We start from the raw sequence: 22,159 nt of genomic DNA, 5'->3' as shown, positions 1-22,159 counted from the left end.
TGCGTTGCATTGCAAAAAGACTAAAGAAAAATGGCATGGCACATTTTCCTTCAATTCCTACTCCACAGAGTTTGTTGTGAATGTTTTGGGCAAGAAGAAAATGTTGGAACTTTATTTAATGACCTAACGTTTTCATCATTCACTCCACTTACTTTTTTCTCTACCCCAGAAAGTGCTTCATTATGACTCTCCTGGCTTCTCGTCTATAATACTGGCCGACATCAAGGGCCTCCAGGAGAGTTCACAGAGCTGAAGACTGTCTCCTTCACACAAGGGAGCTGTGCCAGAAACTGCAGGTTGCCTTCCTAACATCCATTCTTCCCTTTCTACTCTCTCACACAAGCCTGATTTTGTTGAGAGCAGCAATGTACCCAGCTGAAAAGCACTTCTCAGTTTTCTCTTACCTATAGATATAACTAAGTGATTAGGTTTTAGGTAATGGAGTCTAGGTAGAGATTGTTGGGCAAGGCTTCTGGGGAAGTTCCTTAAAAAGGAGTTGAGGTTTGGCTCAGCTGCCAGGCATATTTTACCCTTCCCTCTCTTTCTTCCTTCTTCCTACCTGTAACGTAGGTGAGCCATTAGGAGCCACAGCAGTTCTTTTGTGACCATGAGGGAAACCTGAAGCCAGAAGCCAAGTCAAAGTATAGCAGAACCTCAAGACCAAAGGGGCCATGAACATTGGTGATGCTGTGGAGCCACCGGAATAACCCTATTCTTTGTGAACTTCTTTCAGATGAAGGAAAATAAATCCTGATATTGTTTAAGTTACCGTTTTTCCAGTCTTTGATATTTGCAGCCAAACATGAGCCATTTCTCCTGCAAAATGCCTAATTATATGAGTTCTCAATGTTGTGCTAATAAAAACAAGTAATTTTTTTTTTCTTTGAGCCACAGTCTTGCTCTGTTGCCCAGGTTGAGTGCAGTGGCGTGATCTCAGCTCACTGCAACCTCCATCTCCCAGGTTCAAGCAATTCTCCTGCCTCGGCCTCCAGAGTAGGTGGGATTACAGGTGCCCGCCCCCACGCCCGGATAATTTTTGTATTTTTAGTAGAGACAGGGTTTCACCATGGTGGCCAGGCTGGTGTCAAACTTCTGACCTCAGGTGATCCGCCTGTCTTGGCCTCCCAAAGTGCTGGGATTACAGGCGTGAGCCACTGCACCCAGCCACCTTTTTTTTTTTTTTTTTGAGATGGAGTCTCACTCTGTCACCCAGATTGGAATGCAGTGGCGCGGTCCCAGCTCACTGCAACCCCTGCCTCCCGGTTGAAGTAATCCTCCCACCTCAGCCTCCCAAGTAGCTGAGATTACAAGCGTGCATCACGAAGCCTAGCTAATTTTTGTATTTTTAGTAAAGACAAGATTTCACCATGTTGGCCAGGCTGGTCTTGAACTCCTGACCTCAAGTGACCCTCCCCTCTTGGCCTCCCAAAGTGCTGGGATTATAGGTGTGAGCCACCACACCTGGCCAAAAATAAGTAACATTTATCTCTAGGATAAATGTCATAGGCAGTGGTTACTGGGTGACCCAAGTACTTCAAGGTGTCTACCATCATTTAGTTGTTTTCCCAATCACTAGTGTTGAGAATACTGTAGTGATAAGGTCTTTAAGAAGTTTGGTGTACCTTTGTGATTTTTAGCTGTCCAGCCTCCATTTCTCTATCTTCTAGTATTAACAGTGCTCCAATTTCTTCTGGGAAATTTCTTCCCCCTATAGTGTGCAGTCTTAGTGGGACTGTCATCAAGGGGCTCTGGCCTCCCCTAATCGAGGAGCAGGTACAAGATCCAGACTAAACTCCTTCAGACTTTGATTAAGGATTCAAGACTCATTTAGATGATTCTGGAATAAAAGCTGTTTTATTATAAATTAAGAGATGGAATTTCTAAAAGCCTCTACCTTACAGACTGAACATTTCTTACTGAGAAGTTCTTCCTAATGGCTTATTGCCTAAGTGATTTAAATTTTTCATTAAAAACAGAAGTTACTGATTATAAAATCTATTGACTAGTTAGCTTCAATGGACTATTAAAACATTTACTCTAAAAACGGCAGCTTAAATAGAAGGTAATATTAAACTGGGTGAAAAATTAAATTTGGGGAATAATAACAGCTTACCTTTATGGAGTGTTTCCTTTGTGGCAGACACTACTCCCTGATATTTAAATATATAAACTAATATGATACCTATAATAACCTATGAGTTAAGCATTGCTATTATTCCCTTTATTCAGATGGGAAAACCGAGGGAGAATGGTTAAGTAATTTGCCCAATGCCATGTAGTTTGTAAGTGGAAGAGTCAGGATAGTTCTCAAAGCTACTGTGATAAAATTATATACTTCTCTATCACTGGTGGCAATATAAACTAATATAAAACCAGCCCAGGCCAGGTGCAGTGGCTCACGCCTGTAATCCCAGCACTTTGGGAGGCTGAGGCAGGCAGATCACTAGGTCAGGAGTTCAAGACCAGCCTGGCCAATATGGTGAGACCCCCGTCTCTACCAAAAATACGAAAAAAAAATTAGCTGAGCGTAGTGGTATGCACCTGTAATTACAGCTACTCGGGAGGTTGAGGCAGGAGAACCTCTTGAACCTGGGAGGCAGAGGTTGCAGTGAGCCGAGATCGTGCCTCTGCACTCCAGCCTGGTGACAGAGTGAGACTCTGTCTCAAAAAACAAAAAACAAACAAAAAAACCAGCCTAGACATTTTTTTTTTGGTAATGTATAGTAAAAGCCATACAAACACTTATACCTTTTACTTAATAATTCCATTTGTAATATTATATTCAAGAGAAACAATCTAATTGAAGAAAACAGAGATTTTCATTGCAGCATTATTCCTAATAGCATAACTAAGTAGAAGTAACCTAACTTCAATACTGGGGAACAATTAAATCCAAAATAGTATATAAACAATGCATTATCAGTCTTTAAAATGCATAATTATAAAATTATGAAGCAACACAGGAAACAATGTAGCATTAAATAAAAAAGCATGATATAAAATTTCATGTACTCAACAACACCTAAATTAACCCACACATTCCTATGGTCAATGGCTGGAAATTAACTTTCAAGGTAAAAATAGCTGTATTAGGAGAGTGGGACCATGGGGAAGTCCCACTCCCCCATTTTTCTCTATTATTTTCAAATCAAAAAGGGGGGACAATAAAGTGGAAACATGCTTTCAAGAAAGGAAGAGAAATCGCACGAAGTTCCCAATGCCCCAGCATGCTTTGGGATCTTGATTGGGAAAGCCCATCGTTCCCCTTTCACTGTAGATTAACGAGAATGCTACGAAGTAAGGGAGACTTAGCAACGCAAGGCTCTTTATCCAGTCAAGGTAAATGAAGTTGGGCTGGTCAGAAGAGTAAATAAGATTAGTTATGAGCTCCAGGTCATCCACTCATGGAGGTCAGCGAGTGTGAGATTATTATCCTTGGTAGAAGAGCAGCAAAATAGCATTAAGGAATAAATTAATGAAAACGGTAGAAGATTATTTGAACGAAAGCCCTAATCAGTTTAGAGATTTCACTCAACTGCTCTACCGGCTATCAGTCAAGCTCACAAAACAAATATGCTTGTTCTCTTAAGTAATTCCAGGAGATCTCCCTTTCTTGCTTCAAAGACATCCAATCTAAGGAAAGTCATGAATAAAGTTACCCCGGTTTGCTGTTACACCTCATACAAAACCCACTCAAGCATCAAGGTGCACGCTACAGCAGACTATTTACAGAAGATGCGTAATTGCTAGTCCTGTTTGGCCTTTGATTCTGAACAGAACATTATTCCATATCCATTCAGAAACACTGAATTCACCAATGTGCAAACTGCATATTTTATTAAATAAACACAAACTAGGAGATAATGACATACATTTGTTTTCATTACAAGTAGTAATGTAATATTTCTCCAAGGCTTACTGCATTAGCATTTCTCTGCACGTTTCAAATGCCTTTGAACTTTCTGAAAAGCTACATCTGTTAGCTCCCGTGTATACAGCGGAAAGTTACCAAGTGAATTAAGTTTTAATATAAATTGCTTTGTTCACTATTAAGATTGATGTTGGACACACTGTACTGTAAGTTGCAAACTGCAATTACAATTCGTTGCAATTATCTTTGGTTGTTAATAGCACAAGATAGCATGTCACTTTCTACCAAGTGTATAATTTATCATTTGTGGGGTTTTTTTTTGTGAACTCTTGTGGTATTCCAAATGTATAATCTTGTTGTATTTATTTCCCAGTGGTCCAACAAAATGCACAGCAAGTGCTGACTAGAACAAACTAAAAAGCACTGCTATTGACAAGCCGTCACTTGAGCAGTAATGAACATTCAGCCTCCACTTTCACCTCAACAAACCAGCAGCTTTAATTTATGATAAAGCAAAGGAGAGACAACCTCCAGGTTTATTATACCCTCACTGCTGTTTCAAATAAAGTAATTAGAAGGTCAAGAGACAGGTCTGGAAAGCCAAATATAAATGCAACCCTTCTGTACAGACATTAAAAAAAAAAGACTGGTGTGTTCAAAGAGTATTTTATCCATCTTTCTTCCTCAGAGCTGGGCAAGTCAGTTGTTGTTCTTTTTTAATACTACTATAACCAATCAGAAACAGTGGCAGCACCATTCTTTCACTGTCTAATTTGCTCCATATGGACTACGAGCCGCTCACCTAGGAGATGCTGTCCTTAAGAGAACATGACTTACTAGTCCCCAAAACTGCTCTCAATTGTAGACTTAGGGCAGGTGATCAAACATTTCTTTTTTTTTTTTTTTCTTCTTCCAATAAAGAAAACTCAGGTGAAGTGATGGAAAGGTTCTAGAGAAATCCTACTGATATAATGGTAGCCCACAAATAAATAGAAATCTATTTGAAAACATCTGCTGTAAAATTTTTCTTGAAAAAATACCCAAGGAAAAGGGGTTGGCTGGGAGAAAAATTGCCTTTTCCATATGTTTTATTTTCAGTGATGAATAAACAAGTATAAAAAACTAGTATGTTGTTTTGAAGAAACTACCTACAATATCATATTTCATTTTAAAGGCTCCTAATTTTGCATAATTGTGTTCTGCATTTATGTTCCTCTTTTTTCTCCTACATAAGAATCACACCACCCAAGCCAGGCGCGGTGGCTCACACCTGTGATCTGGGCACTTTGGGAGGCCAAGGCAGGTGGATCATGAGGTCAGGAGTTCGAGACCAGCCTGACCAACATGTGGAAATCCTGTCTCCACTAAAAATACAAAAATTAGCTGGGTGTGGTAGTGTGCTCCTGTAGTCCCAGCTACTCAGGACGCTGAGGCAGGAGAATTGCTTGAACCCAAGAGGCGGAGGTTGCAGTGAGCCGAGATTGCGACACTGCACTCCTGCCTGGGTGACAGAGGGAGACTCTGTCTCAAAAACAAACAAACAAACAAACAAAGAATAAAACTACCCAAAAATTCCTTGTCAAGGCCATGTAATCTAATAGACCTTGGCTATACACCCAGACTATCCTCTGAGGAATAAGTTAAGACAATTGTAAGGGCCTCTTCTAAACCAGCTGCCCTCAAATGTGTTGATCCATGGATTACTGCAGGGGGAAATTATGTTGCATGAAGAAACTCCATTTCTCCCCATCACCTATTGTTTTAAGCTCTTCTCCAAGCCTCTAAATGAAAAGATAAGGAGGATAGTAGAAGAATAGAAAGAGGAGAGTGGAAGAAGCACAAAGAAAAGAAGGGATAGAAAGCGAGGGGAAGAAAGACAAAACCAGAACTCACCGAGCTCCTGCACAGGTAGCTATGGTATGTGTCACATATACTACATGCTACATTGTGTTATGTGGGAAAAAAGATGAATCTTCCAGAATGGTACAAGTTATTCTTGGTGCCATAATCTAGGAAAATTCTTTTTTTTTCTTTTTTTGAGACAAAGTCTCACTCTGTTGCCCAGGCTGGAGTGCAATGGTGCCATCTCGACTCACTGCAACCTCTGTCTCCCAGATTCAAGGGATTCTCCTGCTCAGCCTCCCAAGTAGCTGGGATTACAGGCATGTGCCACCATGCCCAGCTAATTTTTGTATTGTTAGTAGAGATGGGGTTTCGCCATGTTGGCCAGGCTGGTCTTGAACTCCTGACCTCAGGTAATCCGCCTGCCTCAGCCTCTCAAAGTGCTGGGATTACAGGCATGAGCCACGACGCCCAACCAACCTAGGAAAATTCAAGGCTATTATAATCATCTTGATCCATCTCTTTTTGGGGTCTGTGGCATGTACACTCCAAAAGCCTTTCTGAAACAGCGTTCTGTTGTGTAATTTTTGATTCAAGTCATTTTTCCCATCATCTATTCAAGCAGTCAGTATAATTGCACTTGATTATATAAGTGGTGGAAAGGCATATAATATCATAGAGCACATACTTATGTTGTAAAAATCCTTATGAAACTATAAAACAGAAAGTGCACGAGTACAGTAGGTGCTTCTGTTTTTCTTTTTGTCTCCAGCAAGAAAACCTACTGGAAGCAATGACTCTTCATGGTATATAGGAAATGGATATATTTTGTGTTCTCATCTACCAGGGTGAAGGGATGGGCAGCTTTGGTCCACGATCACCTTGATATCCCTAGTGCCAAATAATATTTATAAATCATGCATTAATAAAGAGACAATATCTGCACTCTATAATCCAACTTTATACAGGAAAGGCAAAATAGTATTAAATTTCTGAGGCATACAGTATAATTTCTAGGTTGGTTTCTTCAATCCAGGAACATATTTTCTTCTGTTGTAGCCATTTTTTGTTATTGTTTATTTATTATTTTACTCAAAAATGTAATACTCCTAATAATTTTTACAATTGGTGGGAAAATAACTATAGAAATAAACTATAAGCTAGATAATTTTCCAAATTTTTTTGAGGCAGTAATTTCAGCTGTTTCTCTAACCAGATAAAACAAAAAACAATTTGACTAATCTGCATTCTTCAATCCTCCCCTCCCAGCCACCTTCTTTTCTGATCTTTCACTGGAGGTGCTAATGAGTAGTGAAGTGTTCAAAATGCTAGGCTGTGCAGTGGAAAGAGATGCACAGAGCCTGAGTAATTCAAAGTGGAAAGTGAGATTTGTTTCATCAGGCTGTAAACTTTCATCTCAGCGGAAGTCCTAACAATGGTATCCTGGATGTCAAATCTCCACCAAACAGGAGATTCTCAAAGAGGAAAGTCAGCTTTCCTATTTCTTTCCCATAGGAAACCTATATGCCAAAGGAATCTAGAAACCGAGGTATTCCTGGTTTCTACCTGAAGGGCCCAACACTGAGATAGGTTTTTAGGAAAATGTAAAGGAATTGTGGAGTATGATCACTACCTGGGAGGACCTTCCACATTGGACAAAGCCCAGTACTTGGTAGATATGCCAACAACTTTTGTATATGCCCATTAAATGCATCAACTGTTACTAAAGAAATTTATATGGTTCTATGAGTATGGCAGAGACTTAAAAAAATCATGATGCCTATGGGAGGCACTGTTGGTGCCTCAACAACCATTCCCACCTTCTTCCTTGTTAACAGAATCTATTTTATTCAGGTATTCAGCACTCAAAGGAAGTTGACTCCATTGCCAGATCAGGAGTAAATCTTGGTTAATCAGTCGATAATGGTGCTTCCATTTCCCTTGCCAGTCTTGGTTTAGGGGTTTCAGTTGGGAGCTTCTAGGAAGGATCTCCTCACTCTTGAGAAGGAGACACAAGAAGAATTGATTTCTTTCTATCTCTGTTGTTTCTACATCTGGATGTGGTGCCCGGAGCTACTGTAGGCCTTTGAGGCCCAAAGGAGGCCAGCATGAGGGTGGTGATGATGGCAGAACCTGAAGAAAAGAACTCAAGTCTCCAGTCACATCATTGAGCCTATGATCATATCATACCTACAGCTGTCCTATTTCCAAACTTCCTGTGATGTGAGATAACAACTGCCATTGTTTATAGTAATTTGAGTCAGGGTACAATTCGATACTGTGCCCATTGTATTAGTCCATTCTCACAGTGCTATAGAGAAAGGCCAAAACTGGGTAAATTATAAAGGAAAGAGGTTTAATTGACTCACAGTTCCACAGGACTTGGGAGGCCTCAGGAAACTTACAATCATGGCAGAAGGGGAAGCAAACACATTCTTCTTCACATGACAGCAGGAAGCAGAAGAATGAGAACACAGCAAAGGGGGAAGCCCCTTATAAAACCATCAGATCTCACGAGAACTTACTCACTATCACGAGACTAGCACGGGGGAACCACCCCCATGATTCAATTACCTCCCACTGGGTCTCTCCCATCACACGTGGGGATTATGGGAACTACAATTCAAGATGAGATTTGGGTGGGGACACAGCCAAATCATATCACCATTTGTCCATTAAGGAGGAGTAACACACACATACACACACACAAACACATGTATGTATGTATGTATGTATGTATGTATCTCTCTATCTATCTATCTGTCTATCTATCTATCTATCTTAGCTGTAACCATGCCAACACAACTGAATTTAAATCTCACTAACATCAAACCAGTATCTGCATATATTACTGGTGAGATTTTAAAAGTTGGTACCATCCTTTTGGAGAGAGTTTGTCAGTATGTACCAAGAGCTATGAAGAGGCTTATAAATTTTGACCAAGTATTTTACTTTGGGCAAGCTATCCTAGGGAAATAATTCAAAACATGGACAAATATATACTCTATATTTGGTAGAATATTATGCATCCATTACAAAAGATGATTCAAACTGTTAGCAAAGTGAAAAAGAGAGTACTAGAATAATGATGATGATGATGATGATGATGATAAAAGTCAACATGTGTATGTGTCAGAGCCCAAAGAATATCTACCAAAATGTTCACAGAGGTAGTGTCACGGTGGGGGACCAGGGGGTGACTTATTTTTTTCCTGCTCTTTCTTTTCCAAATTTCCTAAATAGGAAATAATATTTATATTTGAAATTTCTACCCTGCATTATTCAGCTGCTTAGTACAATTTGCGGGCGAGGCTGATTGAAAATGTCTAGAGAGGGAGACTGGGCTAGCCTGGGGAAAAGACTTGAAGCAGATGCAGAAAGCTCATTAGCACCAGGATTTCTTCACAACTAGTTGGATTTTTCTTTGAACTCTGACTTTTCTTTTCTTTCCTTTTTTTAAAGGAGATGATTATTCCATGATTTGGGTAAGGTGAACAAAAATAGTTAACACATATGGGATGGTGAGCTAACGTGCCATCACCGAAAGAAGCCCATTGGGGAAAATTCCTATTTCTAAATAAGAAAGAAAATGCGAACTGCTTTGATTCAAGTGTTCTGCTTCAGAATAAATTTGCCTAGAAGCTCCTAAGAGTGCAAGGTGGGGGCTGGAAGGCACTGCATTCTTTTAAATAAAAGCAGGGACATAGATGCTCCTTCTAATGTAAGCCAACAATGGCACTGTTAACAGAGTCCCAAAGAAGCTCATGATATTCCACATAATTAAGAGGAATTGTTGGCATCAGAGGGGCCAGAAATGTTCTGTAGATTAACTGCTTGCTTCATTGCTAATGACTGCCCAATTTCTTTAGACTAATTGGTGCAATCTATATTTTTGCAGCAAAGATGAAGTATCAACTTGATTTGGTGTCGATAAAAAATTGATGGATGCTTCTGACTGCTACTTCTCAACAATACATGGATTATTACTACTATAATTATCATAAATGACAAAACATGGGCAAGTGGTGATTACAAGTCTAATTCTATCTTGAGGTTTTAATGGCATAAACCACTCAGGCTTTACACTCATGATTTACTGCATCATCAAAATCCCTGAAAGGATTACCCTTGGGTGAATGCCACTCATTATCTTCCCAGTAATGCACTGGTTTGGCCCAACATGGAACAAATAATCAAGACTGAGTTCTTAGAAAAGCCCTTTTTAAATATATAAATCTCTGGTTTGAGAAGGAGGCACGTACCTGCCAATATCCTTCTCTTCAATTCTGGATGTTGTAGTTGAATTTTGCTCTGGCGTGTACAAAAGCCAGGTGTCTCTATGTCACACAATAGCCTACTATGACACATAACAAAGCCGGGAGATGCTTGGTTATTGCTAACCAAGCACTACCAGAGTGCCACCAACCAAGAAGAGAGAGAAAAGGCTATCAGCCTCATATCTTCTCACTTGGTTGGGCACAAATACTAGTTCTGCAGAGCTGCCTTTCTTTTGGGGCAAGGGACAGGGAAGAAAATAGGAAAGAGGCATTTACTGCTATTTGTGGGGAGTGCTTTTTAGAGAACGTTAAACAACTTGTGCTACAATAAAAAACATAAAACACAAGACATTTAGCTTGTTAAGTGAGGCAGATCCACTATCAGGGATACCTTAGACTGAGACTGCAAAATAGAATGTCCCCAAAGTTCAGGCCGGCAATCAAAGAGCAAAGCAGCCTAAGTGAGGGGTGGTGGCAACTAGGTAGGAGATACCTCATCTAAAATGGGCAGCTGCCCATTGTTACAAGTGACTGTTGCTTGGTCCAAGAGGACAAGTCTTCTGGTTTTTTGTTTTTTGTTTTTTTTTTTCATGACAAGTCAGAAGCCTTCAATTTTTTTGTGAAACATCCAGGTTTGTCATGTTGGCAGACAATTGTATTTTTAGCATAATGGTGAAGAGGGGGAGATTCTGGAATGAGACAGTCTGGATTTGGATGTTAGTTCTGCTAACATTTGGGAAGTGCTACTTCCTCTTGGTCTCAGTTTTCTCATCTGTAAAATGGGGATAATAACTGCCACCTATCTCATGGAGTTGCTTTGAAGATTAAATGAAGGAACAAATGAATGTGTGTAAAATAATCCTGACACATAGTAAGTGCTCAATAGCCATCACTGTTACCTAAGGCTAGGTAAGGCCAGCCGGTTGTCAGTTTCTGACCTCTGCTGTAGGCAGAAATGATCTGTGGAAGGCAGGATAGAAAAATGGCCAAGGGCTTTGGCTCTGAGGCAGACTGCATGGGTTCGAATCCTGTTTCCTGTGTTTGCTGGAGGCTGTCTGAACTTGTAAGTCACTGTATGAAGTCTCAGCTTCCTTATCTGGCAAACAGGGATAGATAATAAAGTACCTGCGCTTCACAGAATGCTGTGAGAATGAGATGAAATAATCTATGTGAAGCAGGTACAATGGTATTTGGCATATGGTAAGCACTAAGGAAATAGTAATAGTCGTTACTCATGTTATTGGTTAAGTTGAATTTTCCCAAAGTCTTTGAATTTTAAATCCTTTTTTGTTTTTCAAAGCTACTTTTTAAAACGACTCTTGTCTTATTTCCTTTTGCCATGGGCATTTGTGCCATGGGGATAGCTTTATTTTTTTATTGGTTAGTTATTAACTATAAGGAATTCACTTTTGAAAACTGATTTCTTCACCTCTGAAAATTGCTCCTTAAGGTGCTACTTCAACTCTTACAATTGTTACCAAATGAAAACAACGCTGCAGACAAACAACTCTGTTTGTGTAGGCAACGCACACCTAGGAGTGAAGGCTGCTGTAATCACCCTTGTGGTGACGTAATGTTGATGTTTAATACTTTACATGAAACACAATTGTTTTTGTAATACGTAAATAGCTGACAATGTCCAGTTTAAGGGAATCTGCAGTTCAAATGCCCAGGACATCTCTCTCCATTAAAACATGCAACTGGGCATGGTGGCTCATGCCTGCAATCCCAGCACTTTAGGAAGCTGAGGCAGGAGGATCTTTTGAGGCCAGGAATTTGAGAACAGCCTAGGCAAGACCTAGAGTGAGACCCTGTCTCTAAAAAGAAAAAAAAATTTTTAATTAGCCAGGTGCAATGGTGTGTACCTATAGTCCTAGCTACTTGAGAGGCTGAGGCAGGAGGATTGCTTGGGGCTAGGAGTTGGAGGCTGAAGCGAGCTGTGATTGCACTACTGCACTCCAGATTGGATGACAGGGCAAGATCCCATCTCAAAAAAAAAAAAAAAAGAGAGAGAGAGAAAGTAGGAGGTTTAAAATAATAATAATAATAAATAAATAAATTTTAAATGCCTGAAAATCTGGGTGCATTTTATAGAACACACTTCAGGCAAGCTAAATGTGTGCAAATGACATGAGAATGGCCTTCTGCAGTGGTTACGAGGGTGATTCCTTGGTTCAGTCAATCAAAATTCTCACATACACAAAACTAAAGGAGGTTTCCCAGTTTGCCTTATGGTGCAGCTCACATTTGGGGGGTGTCCTAGACTGTTTGCCTTGCTATGAAGGAACACCTGAGGCTGGGTAATTTATAAAAAAAGAAGTTTATCTGGCTTACAGTTCTACAGGCTGTACAAGAAACAGGATGCCAGCATCAGCTTCTGCTGAGGGCCTCAGGAAGCTTCCACTCATGGTGGAAGGCAAAGAGAAGCAGGCATCACACGGAGAGAGAGAAAGGAAGCAAGAGAGAGAGAGGGGAGGAAGGTGCCAGGCTCTTTTCAAAAGTCAGCTCTTGCAAAAACTAATAGAGTGAGAAGTCACTCATTACCCAGAGGACAGAACCAAGTTGTCCATGAGGGATCTGCCTCTGTAACCCACACACCTCCCACTATATCCTACCTCTAAAATTGGGGATCAAATTTCAATATGAGATTTGGAGCAGACAAATATCCAAACTATATCAGGAGGTCATTGTAAGTCTTTTCTCTAAAACAGACAGAGAGCTTCAACCAAAGCACCGCAGCTTCCTGAAAACCAAAGTGCATATATCACTAGCAAAGGAAAACGCATTTCCTGTAAAATACTTATGAGAGAAAGAATATAAATTATACTAGAAGTGTCAACAGGTACATACTGCTAAAAGTAAACAAGCTTCAAGTCACCAGAGTTCCTCTATCACTTACTCATGACTTTCAAATGTCCTTTTAAGTGCATGGAGAATCTTATACAGGCACACATTGACGATATTGCAGGTTCAGTTCCAGACCACCACAATAAATACACCAATAAAGTAGCTCACATGAATTTTTTGGTTTCCCAGTGCATATAAAAATTATGTTTTTTAGACATAATGCTATTGCATGCATAGCAGACTACAACATAGGGTAAAAAACGATGTGCATACTTAATTTAAAAATACTCGATTGCTAAAAAATGCTAACAATTATCTGAGCCTTTAGCAAGTCACAATTGTTTTGCTTTAACAGTGATGGCTGCTGATGGATCGGGGTGGTGGTTGTTGAAGGCTGGGCTGGCTGTGGCAATTTCTTAAAACAAGACAATGAAGGTGGCTGCAACAGTTGACTCTTCCTTTCGTGACAGATTTCTCTGTAGCATGCAATGCTGTTTGATAGCATTTTACTCACAATTTCACTTCTTGCAAAATTGGAGTCAATCCTCTCAAACCTTGCTACTGCTTAATCAACTCAGTTTATGTAAGATTCAACATCCTTTGTTATTATTTCAACATTGTTCACAGTATCTTCACCAAGAGTAGATTCTATCTCAAAAAAAAAAACAAAACACTTTGCTGATCCATAAGAAGCAACTACTTATCTGTTAAGTTTGATCATGAGATTATGCAATTCAATCACATCTTCAGGCTCCATTTACGAGTCTAGTTCTTTTGCTATTTCCACCACATCTGCAGTAACTTCCTCCACTGAAGTCTTAAGCCCCTCAAAGTCATCCATGAGGGTTGGAATCAACTTCTCCCAAACTCTTGTTAATGCTGATATTTTGACTTCTTTCCATGAATCGTGAATTTTCTTAACAGTGTATAGAATGGTGAATTCTTCCCAGAAGGTTTTCAATTATCCTTCCCAGATTTATCAGAGGAATGCCAGCTATAGCCTTATAAAATGTGTTTCTCAAATAATAAGGCTTAACAGCAGAAATTACTCCTTGACCCATGGGCTGTAGAATGGGTGTTGTGTTAGCAGGCATGAAAACAACATTAATCTCATTTATCTCCATCAGAGCTCTTGGGTGACCACATGCATTGTCAATGAGCAGTAATATTTTGAAAGGAATCTTTTTTTTTTTTTTTTTTCTGAGAAGCAGGTCTCAACAATGGGCTTAAAATATTCAGTAAACCATACTATAAACAGATGTGCTATCATTCAGGCTTTGTTGCTCCATTTAGAGAGCACAGGCAGAAAAGATTTAGCATAATTCTTAAGTGCCCTAGGATTTTCAGAATGGTAAATGAGCAATGGCTTCAACTTAAAGTTACCAGCTATATTAGCCCCTAACAAGAAAGTCAGCCTGTCCTTTGAAGCTTTGAGGTCAGGCATTGACTTCTCCTCTAGCTATGAAAATGCTACATGGCATCTTCTTCCAATAGAAGGTTGTTTACATTGAAAATTTGCTGTTTGGTGCAACCATTTCATCAATGATCTTAGCTAGATCTTCTGGATAGCTTGCTGCAGCCTCTGTTTCAGCACTTGCTGCTTCATCTTGCACTTTTATGTTATGGAGACAGCTTTGTTTCTTAAATCTCATGAACCATCCTCTGCTACCTTTCAACTTTTCTTCTGCAGTTTCTCACCTCTCTCAGCCTTCATAGAATTGAAGAGTTAGGGCTTTGCTCTGGATTAGGCTTTGGCTTACAAACATTAGGGAATGTTGTGGCTGGTTTGATCTTCTATCCAGACCACTCAAACTCTCTCCGTATCAGCAAGGCTGTTTTTCCGTTTCTTATCATTCATGTGTTCACTGGAGTACCATTTTAATTTGGTGCAAGATCTTTCTCTCTGCATTCACACCTTGGCTGTTTGGCACAAAAGTCTTGGTTTTCAGACTGTCTTTGCTTTTGATATGCCTTCCTCACTAAGCTTAATCATTTCTAGCTTTTGAATTAAAGTGAGAGATGTGCAACTCTTCCTTTCACTTGAACACTTGGAGGACGCTATAACTTTATTAATTAATTTCAATACTGTTGTGTCTCAAGGAATAGGGAAGCCTGAGGAGAGGGAGAGAGATGAAGGAATGGCAGGTTGGTGGAACACTCAGAACACGCACAACATTTATTATGTTCACCATCTTATATGGATGAGGTTCATGGTGCCCCAAAACAATTACAATAGTAATATGAAAGATCACGGATCACAGGTACTATGACAGGTATAATAATAACAAATTTTCTTCCTTTTTCTCTTTATTTTCATATCCTTTCTTTTGTTTTTTATCTTAATAAACACTTTTGAAAGATTGCAAGAATTACTAAAATGTGACAGAGACATGAAGTGAGCACATGTTGTTGAAAAAATGGCACTGGTAGACTTGCTCAATGCAGGTTTCTACAAACTTTCAGTTTGTAAAAGACATACCATCTCCAAAACACAAGAAAGTGAAGCCCAGTAAAACGAGGTATGCCTGTTACAGCTATTTGGGAAAAGAAATGATGGCTATGACCTGGTATTCTGAGAACCATTAGGCTGATAGATATAGGGTCCTGCTTTCTCATATCAGGTTCTACTCTGTGACTCACCAGGTAAATCTATGGCTGGGTCCTCTCCAAATCTCAAATCATTGAAAGTGGGTTGATAAATTATGAAAGAGCTATGCTTTGCCACTGAAAGTCATCAGAAACTTTCTAAAAGAGATTTCTTCACTAGATAAGACTCTCCATAGCTTCTTGTTTTATATTCCTAGTTATGGATATTATGACTATATGTAAACTTGTTTTCTCTGAGTCTGTGTATCATTTAAATATTAAAAAGAGCAATGGTCATAATTCCATTGTCAGTTACCGTGATGTCATCCCTCCCAAATATGGGGGTTATCTGGGGCACAGAAGTCAGGTGGATGAGATTAAAGTGAGGTTCTCTCTGGAAATATTCTAATGTAACCGTCCAGCCTCCTTCCTCTTCCCTCCCCTCCAGAAGGCTCATGATTTTAAAACGCCCAAATCCAATAATAGATATCACTTACTGTCTGGGATGCACATACCAGAGGAAGTGCTGGGGATAAAGGAAATCTGTGAATCAGAAAAAGATGTTGGTATGCAAGATTGAAGATAGACCAGCTGGCCCCCTGCTTCAGCTGGTTTCCAGAGGCCAGGAAGAAATTAGTCTCACAGTTCAGTTGAAAGAACACCTGGCCGTTCACCCAGGGGCACAAATTCACTGTTGAACAGGGTTATCTTTGTTTTCATACCAAACACACCTAGGAATTAAGTTATTTAAAATCCTGTGACTCTCATTGTCCTAAACTGCTCGCCTACATGAAATCAGGAGGTCGAGAAGGGTGGAGAGGAACTGGAGGTAAAAACATTGATGTCAACAGGACTGATTTTAAAGGCTAGAATGGTCTTCTCCTGACTATTACAACTAGGTTTGAGGGTGCCATATTGATTTCCCATATACATTTTATTGAAGATTTACTAATATGAAGAGTTAGGATGGGAGGAATTACATTTTTTGTTTGTTTGGCTGGTTGGTTTTTGAGGCAGAGTCTTGCTCTGTCACCCAGGCTGGAGGGTAGTGGTGCAATCTTGGCTCACTGCAGTCTCCAACTCCTGGGCTTAAGGGATCCTCCCATCGCCTGAGTAGCTGGGATTATAGGCATGAACCACCACGCTCAGTTAATTTTTTGACCTTGCAGAGATGAGGTCTTGCTATGTTGCCCAGGGTGGTCTTGAACTCCTGGCCTCCAGTGGTCCTCCTGCCTTGGCCTCCCAAAGTACTGGGATTACAGTTGTGAGCCATGGTGCCCAGCCAAGAATTGTATTAAAGTGCAAGAACTGGCACCCAGAAACAACTAAAAGGACTATTAGAGCTACTGAGGCTTCATGGGATGGCTACATTAGCTCAATGCTCCTCTGTCTTTTGGGGTATGCACAAAGGTCACTACAACAGTCAAAAATAGACTCCAGTTCCTCATTGCTACGTAAGTTTATGAGTATGGGAAACATCACTTTACAGCTGAAACTTCAACCCTGACACTTATTTCTCTTTCTCTGAAGGGGGGGTCAGGTTGAGTTTTGCCACAAAGCACTGAGGAGTGTGGCTGGGTAGGCTGAGTCACAGAGGGAGTTACATGACAGGAGAGGAGATGACTTGCTGAATTCAAAGCAGAAAAGCCAGATGCGTATCTTGGACGTAGGTGGGACAGGATAGTAGTGGTGGAGCCGGCAACTTGTGAGGCAGAATGTGCTGGCAACTACTATTGGCACAAGACTCGGTGGGAAGCCTGGCGGACAGAGGCTGGAACGCACCCTGGGAACCGGGCTCTTGGGAGATATCATCTGGGAACCAGTATCAGGCACTGATCTCTGGAAAAACCCAAACCTGCTGATTTTGATGCTCATTTGTCCTTCTTTCCAGTAAATTCTCACTCCATTTTCTTGATCCGTTTATAGGCATCCACTATTGTTTTCTGCTCCTATCTCTCAGTTTGCCAAGACTTGCAATATGAGTTTTGTTGCTTTTAAATTCAGGTATAGTTTTACACATTTTAAGAGTAGTTTGATGAACTGAAAATAAGTTTTTAAATTTTGGATTATCATTTTAAACTTGCAGAGAAGTTGTAAGAATAGTACTCCAAAACACTCATATACCCTTTATCCAAATTCATCTATTACTATATTTCCTGCAGTATTTTTTTCCTTGGGCCATTCACTACTAGGTTAAAATACCACAGTTTACAGCAGCAAAAAAAGGGGTCTGTTGCATTCCATGGCATTTGCTTACCACCCACCATGTAACAACCCAGTGCTTGGTTCTATGCTGAGTTCAGGATGACAGTTCCTTTCCTCAAAGAGTTTGCAATCCCATTGTTAGGTACCATCAAGTTGGCCACTGCCACACTCAAGTTGCTAGACTTTTCTTTTTTAGGAGGGGACAGGGTCTCGCTCTGTCAGCCAGGCTGGAGTGCAAAGGCATGATCATAGCTCACTGCAACCTCGAACTCCTGAGACCAAACAAACCTCCTACCTCAGCCTCCCAAGTAGCTGGGACCACAGGCACATGCCACCACATGCAGCTAATTTATTATTATTATTATTATTATTATCATTATTATTATTATTATTATTTGTGGAGACAGGGTCTCACTTTGTTACCCAGACTGGTCTCAGATAGACTTCTTGAAAATAAAGTCTGAGCTTTGGAAGATACCTGTGTGGATGCTGGAGTGGGGAAGAAATTACAAGAAACTGTAGTTCCTAACAAGGGCAATAATTTGGCAAGCCAGCATTTCCCCAAATAGGTCAAACAATATCAGTAACTTGGCATATTAAGATGCATTAAGTGGGGAATGCAAGGGGAAGGTATTTCTTGGTCAAATACTTTTTGGAAATTTTATTTAGACAATGTTTATCACCTGCAGTTTTCATTGCAGTATGACACTGGTTTAGCTCACAGAAGCAGAGTTCCAGTGAAGATACTTTGGAAGTATAAAGGAAGCTTATACACTTAAAGAAAAAAAAAAAAAAAAACAGAAAAAAAATTGTGAGGTAACATACAAAATATCACAGCCCGAGTCCATAAGTCCTGAGTAGAGACATCAAATAAAAGGGGATGATAAATCAGACAAAAAGCAGGAAACTCACATTGAAGAAGTATAGGAGTATTTCTGTGATATTGTCGGTGCATTCATTAGTTTTCAACAGTATCACTATTCCTACTCAGAAACTGAGATTGGCCCTCAAATACTGGATCAGGTCTAGACTTATGAAAGATAATGGAAGGAGTTGGAACCCACATTTATGAAATATCTATTAAGTGCTAGGTGTTTCTTAATTGTCAACAACTTGTAAAAGAGCAGGTGGCTTCTTTGGATTGTCTGCCTGATTCTTGGGCATATCCTTTGCACCAGCACAGGGGTGGACACAAGCAGGGACTCAATGGCTGTTTCTGGAATGACAATGAATCCCTGTTTCACAGTGTGACAATAAAGTAATCAGATGAATTTCCATAGCTGAGTTTCATTGTTAGTCCAAAGAGGTCATTCATTGGTGGCCAATAGCCTGGAGACAGTGTTTTATTTGGCTTGTAGAGTATTTTAAAATAAAGCAACCACCTTTACAAGTTGAGGGATTTTTTGACCAAGTCCAGATTTCAAGCTTCTTTGGCAATATCAGAAGCTCTGGCAACACAGGACCAGCATTCCCTTAAGGTCACAATCAGTGGGGAGTAGGGTGATGGCTGTCTGCCACTGTCCCTACCACTTTCTTTTATCTCCACGCCACTGGGGCCATGTCTCTGTTGCCAGTGATCCCTGTTTTGGTATTCATGGGCACTGCAGGCATTGGAGCTTGTGACTTCTGATCTATTAATAACAGTAACTAATGATAGCAATAATTTTACATACTTTTATATCTATTAATTCATAAGCCCACCTTAGGAGGTGGGTACTCTCATATTTCCATTTTACAAAAGAGCCAAACAGGGAAAGGGCAAATAACTTCCTCCAGGTCTCAGATCTAGTAAGTGGCAGAGTGGGCTCTGAACTCAGAACATGTGGCTCCAGAGTCCTGCTCTTCACCACTGTCTCTATTACACGACCATTCTTTTTGTTTGTTTTTTTTTTTTTAATTATACTTTAAGTTTTAGGGTACATGTGCACAACGTGCAGGTTTGTTACATATGTATACATGTGCCATGTTGGTGTGCTGCACCCATTAACTCGTCATTTACATTAGGTTATACGACCATTCTTTTTTACTCTGAATTGTTTTCAAATTTTTCACGTATGTACACCTCGTATCCCCCAAAACCATATTGGCCTTAATAGTATGAAATGCATCCTATTTCCTTTGTATTTCACTAAGCAAATTATTTTTAAAATACCTTTTTATTTCATTTGATCAGGACGATCTGTGTAAGGAGACACACTTCACAATTCCCCTAACCTCCATCAGGAAACCAGCCAAAGTCTGGCTCACCCAAAAGCAAGCCCGATGTTGACCAAAGCAGTCACAGGCTGGCAGCCCCACACAGTTGAGAATGAAGGTCTGCCTTTGCATTTCTCACAGTGACAAACACCACGGGCTTGCATTACACATACTCCAGGCTGATGACTGGAATACACACATATTAAGTTTCATCAGTCGCTCACTTGATTCAGTGTGGGTTTACCCAAACAGCTGGCTTGGAGCCTATCCTTTCACTTAAATTAGTTCTAGTCCTCTGCAGTTTTGATTTACTGAGAAAGCTCTCTCTTTATCTACTAGTGGCATAAGAGTTTTGTCTAGGCAGAAACTGCGGTTGCTGCAATTGGGCCAGTTGGGTCATTCAGCATTTCCATGTGGGATAATGACTAGAGAAAGGGATTTTAATTCTCAATTAGTCCATATCAGCAAAGGAAATGTATTTCCCATTATTTCTTTACTGTGGGTTCTGATTCATAAAATATCTTAAGGAAAACACATTTTACATTACTGAGTCTTTGATTTCCCAGGGAAACTAATAAATAATCAACAAAAATATGATTAAAGACTGCTTGAACTACCATCCGAAAAGGAACTCTAGCCAGCAAAGAATCTTTCTGATCCAAATCTTTTTATTCCTAGAAACAGAATTCTTACTTAGCCTTTCAAAAGCCTGATGAAGGCTTCAGCTAAGTTTTGACATAAGATTTTCACATTCAAAATATCTGTTGAAATAAGGGGAGAAGGGAGATGATCTTCAAACTGCATTAGTCTGAAATAGGGCTTAGTAAGCTAGAAAGGGAAATTACTTCTCTGTAATTGGAATTTTCTCCTAAAAAATCCCTTTGAAATCATGTTCAGCTACTTTCCTGTCATATGTCCCAGAGAAGCTAACTTTAACCCTTTCTGGAACTGCTCATCATACAAATTATTTGATATTTATCAATTGCTCTGGGAGGAAATTCTTGAACAATAATCTGTGTCATCAAATAACTTAATAATGAATTAGTAGTTCATAAGAGTCCTGGATACAGTAAAAAAAAAAAAAAATTTCTAGGATACTTCTTCCCACCAACACATTGATGCTTACCTTTATATATTACAATAATCTTGGCCAAAAAGTCCTAAGGCAGTTGCCAGAAAACTCTCCAATCTGGGTTCCTTTGCCTTTGAAATGATAAAACCAAATTCCGCTCCAGCCCACTTGCTAACCTTAGACTGTGGCTTCTTTGAAGGCAAGGATTATGTTTGATCCTTTTTGTATCTTTAATGACAGTATATAGTAGTTGTTTGATAAATACTTCATGAATCATGAATGAATGAATGAGAGCTAGTTGGGTAAGCTTGGCATGCTACTTAGCTTCTATTCTTCTCAGGTTTTCTCATCTGTAAAATGGTAATCATATCTTCACCAAAGAACTCTCGTGAGGTTTAAATGAGATGAAAAGTAATATGTATTACATGTATTTGGGACATAGCTATGTTATATAGCCATTAATATACTAGGATAAGTAATAATATAACAATTGAACACACACTGTGTGTACACATACATACATGTATATTACATATTTTAAAAATATATTTATATATGTATTATATATTTATTTCACATTTAACAAAATTTATATACATAAAATAAAATCTGCTGGCCTTCATAGGAATTGGCTTAATATTTTTATTTTATAAAATAAAAATATATTAATTTAATAATATAAAATAAAATAAAAATATTAAGCCAAGTCCTATAAAGGCCACTGGAAAAATGAGATAGAAAAAGGTTCCCCTTCCTTTAACATCTATCTTAGCTATGAAGACAAGAAACCTGGTGCTGCCTAGAGATATCCCATAATGCTAAGGTACTCCAATGAATTTCTTTCTTTTTTTTTTTTTGAGACGGAGTCTCGCTCTGTGGCCCAGGCTGGAGTGCCGTGGCACGATCTTGGCTCACTGTGAGGTCTGCCTCCCAGGTTCACACCATTCTCCTGCCTCAGCCTCTCGAGTAGCTGCGACTACAGGCGCCTGCCACCACGCCCGGCTAATTTTTTGTATTTTTAGTAGAGACGGGGTTTCACTGTATTAGCCAGGATGGTCTTGATCTCCTCACCTCATGATCCACTCACCTTGGCCTCCCAAAGTGCTGGGATTACAGGTGTGAGCCACTGTGCCCGGCCACTCCGATGAATTTCTACTTCATCAAGCTACATAGCTTCATCCTATTAGAGTTGGTGCCTGATATCAAAACCAAGAAAGAGGCCCGTTGGCCTATGGAAAAATTCTCATATGTATGTGTGACATG

The 22,159-nt window shown here is 39.7% G+C and overlaps 1 protein-coding gene and 1 long non-coding RNA gene across 5 annotated transcripts in view; both read right to left on the bottom strand.

Annotated features, from left to right (window-relative positions):
• The window catches only part of FTO (FTO alpha-ketoglutarate dependent dioxygenase), a 408,367-nt gene that overhangs the window by 81,286 nt on the left and 304,922 nt on the right, over nt 1-22,159 (bottom strand). The gene's annotated exons all lie outside the window — the stretch shown is intronic.
• Nucleotides 7,535-21,385, bottom strand: LOC134738604 (uncharacterized). The gene is made up of 2 exons (XR_010124466.1): nt 9,976-21,385; nt 7,535-7,846 (listed from the first exon to the last, which is right to left on the bottom strand). It is a non-coding gene; the product is annotated as an uncharacterized LOC134738604 (long non-coding RNA).

This window comes from Pongo pygmaeus, chromosome 18 (assembly GCF_028885625.2).
Source record: "Pongo pygmaeus isolate AG05252 chromosome 18, NHGRI_mPonPyg2-v2.0_pri, whole genome shotgun sequence".
In the NCBI taxonomy this organism is placed as follows: Eukaryota; Metazoa; Chordata; class Mammalia; order Primates; family Hominidae; genus Pongo; species Pongo pygmaeus.
This window is presented reverse-complemented; position numbering and strand designations above follow the sequence as displayed.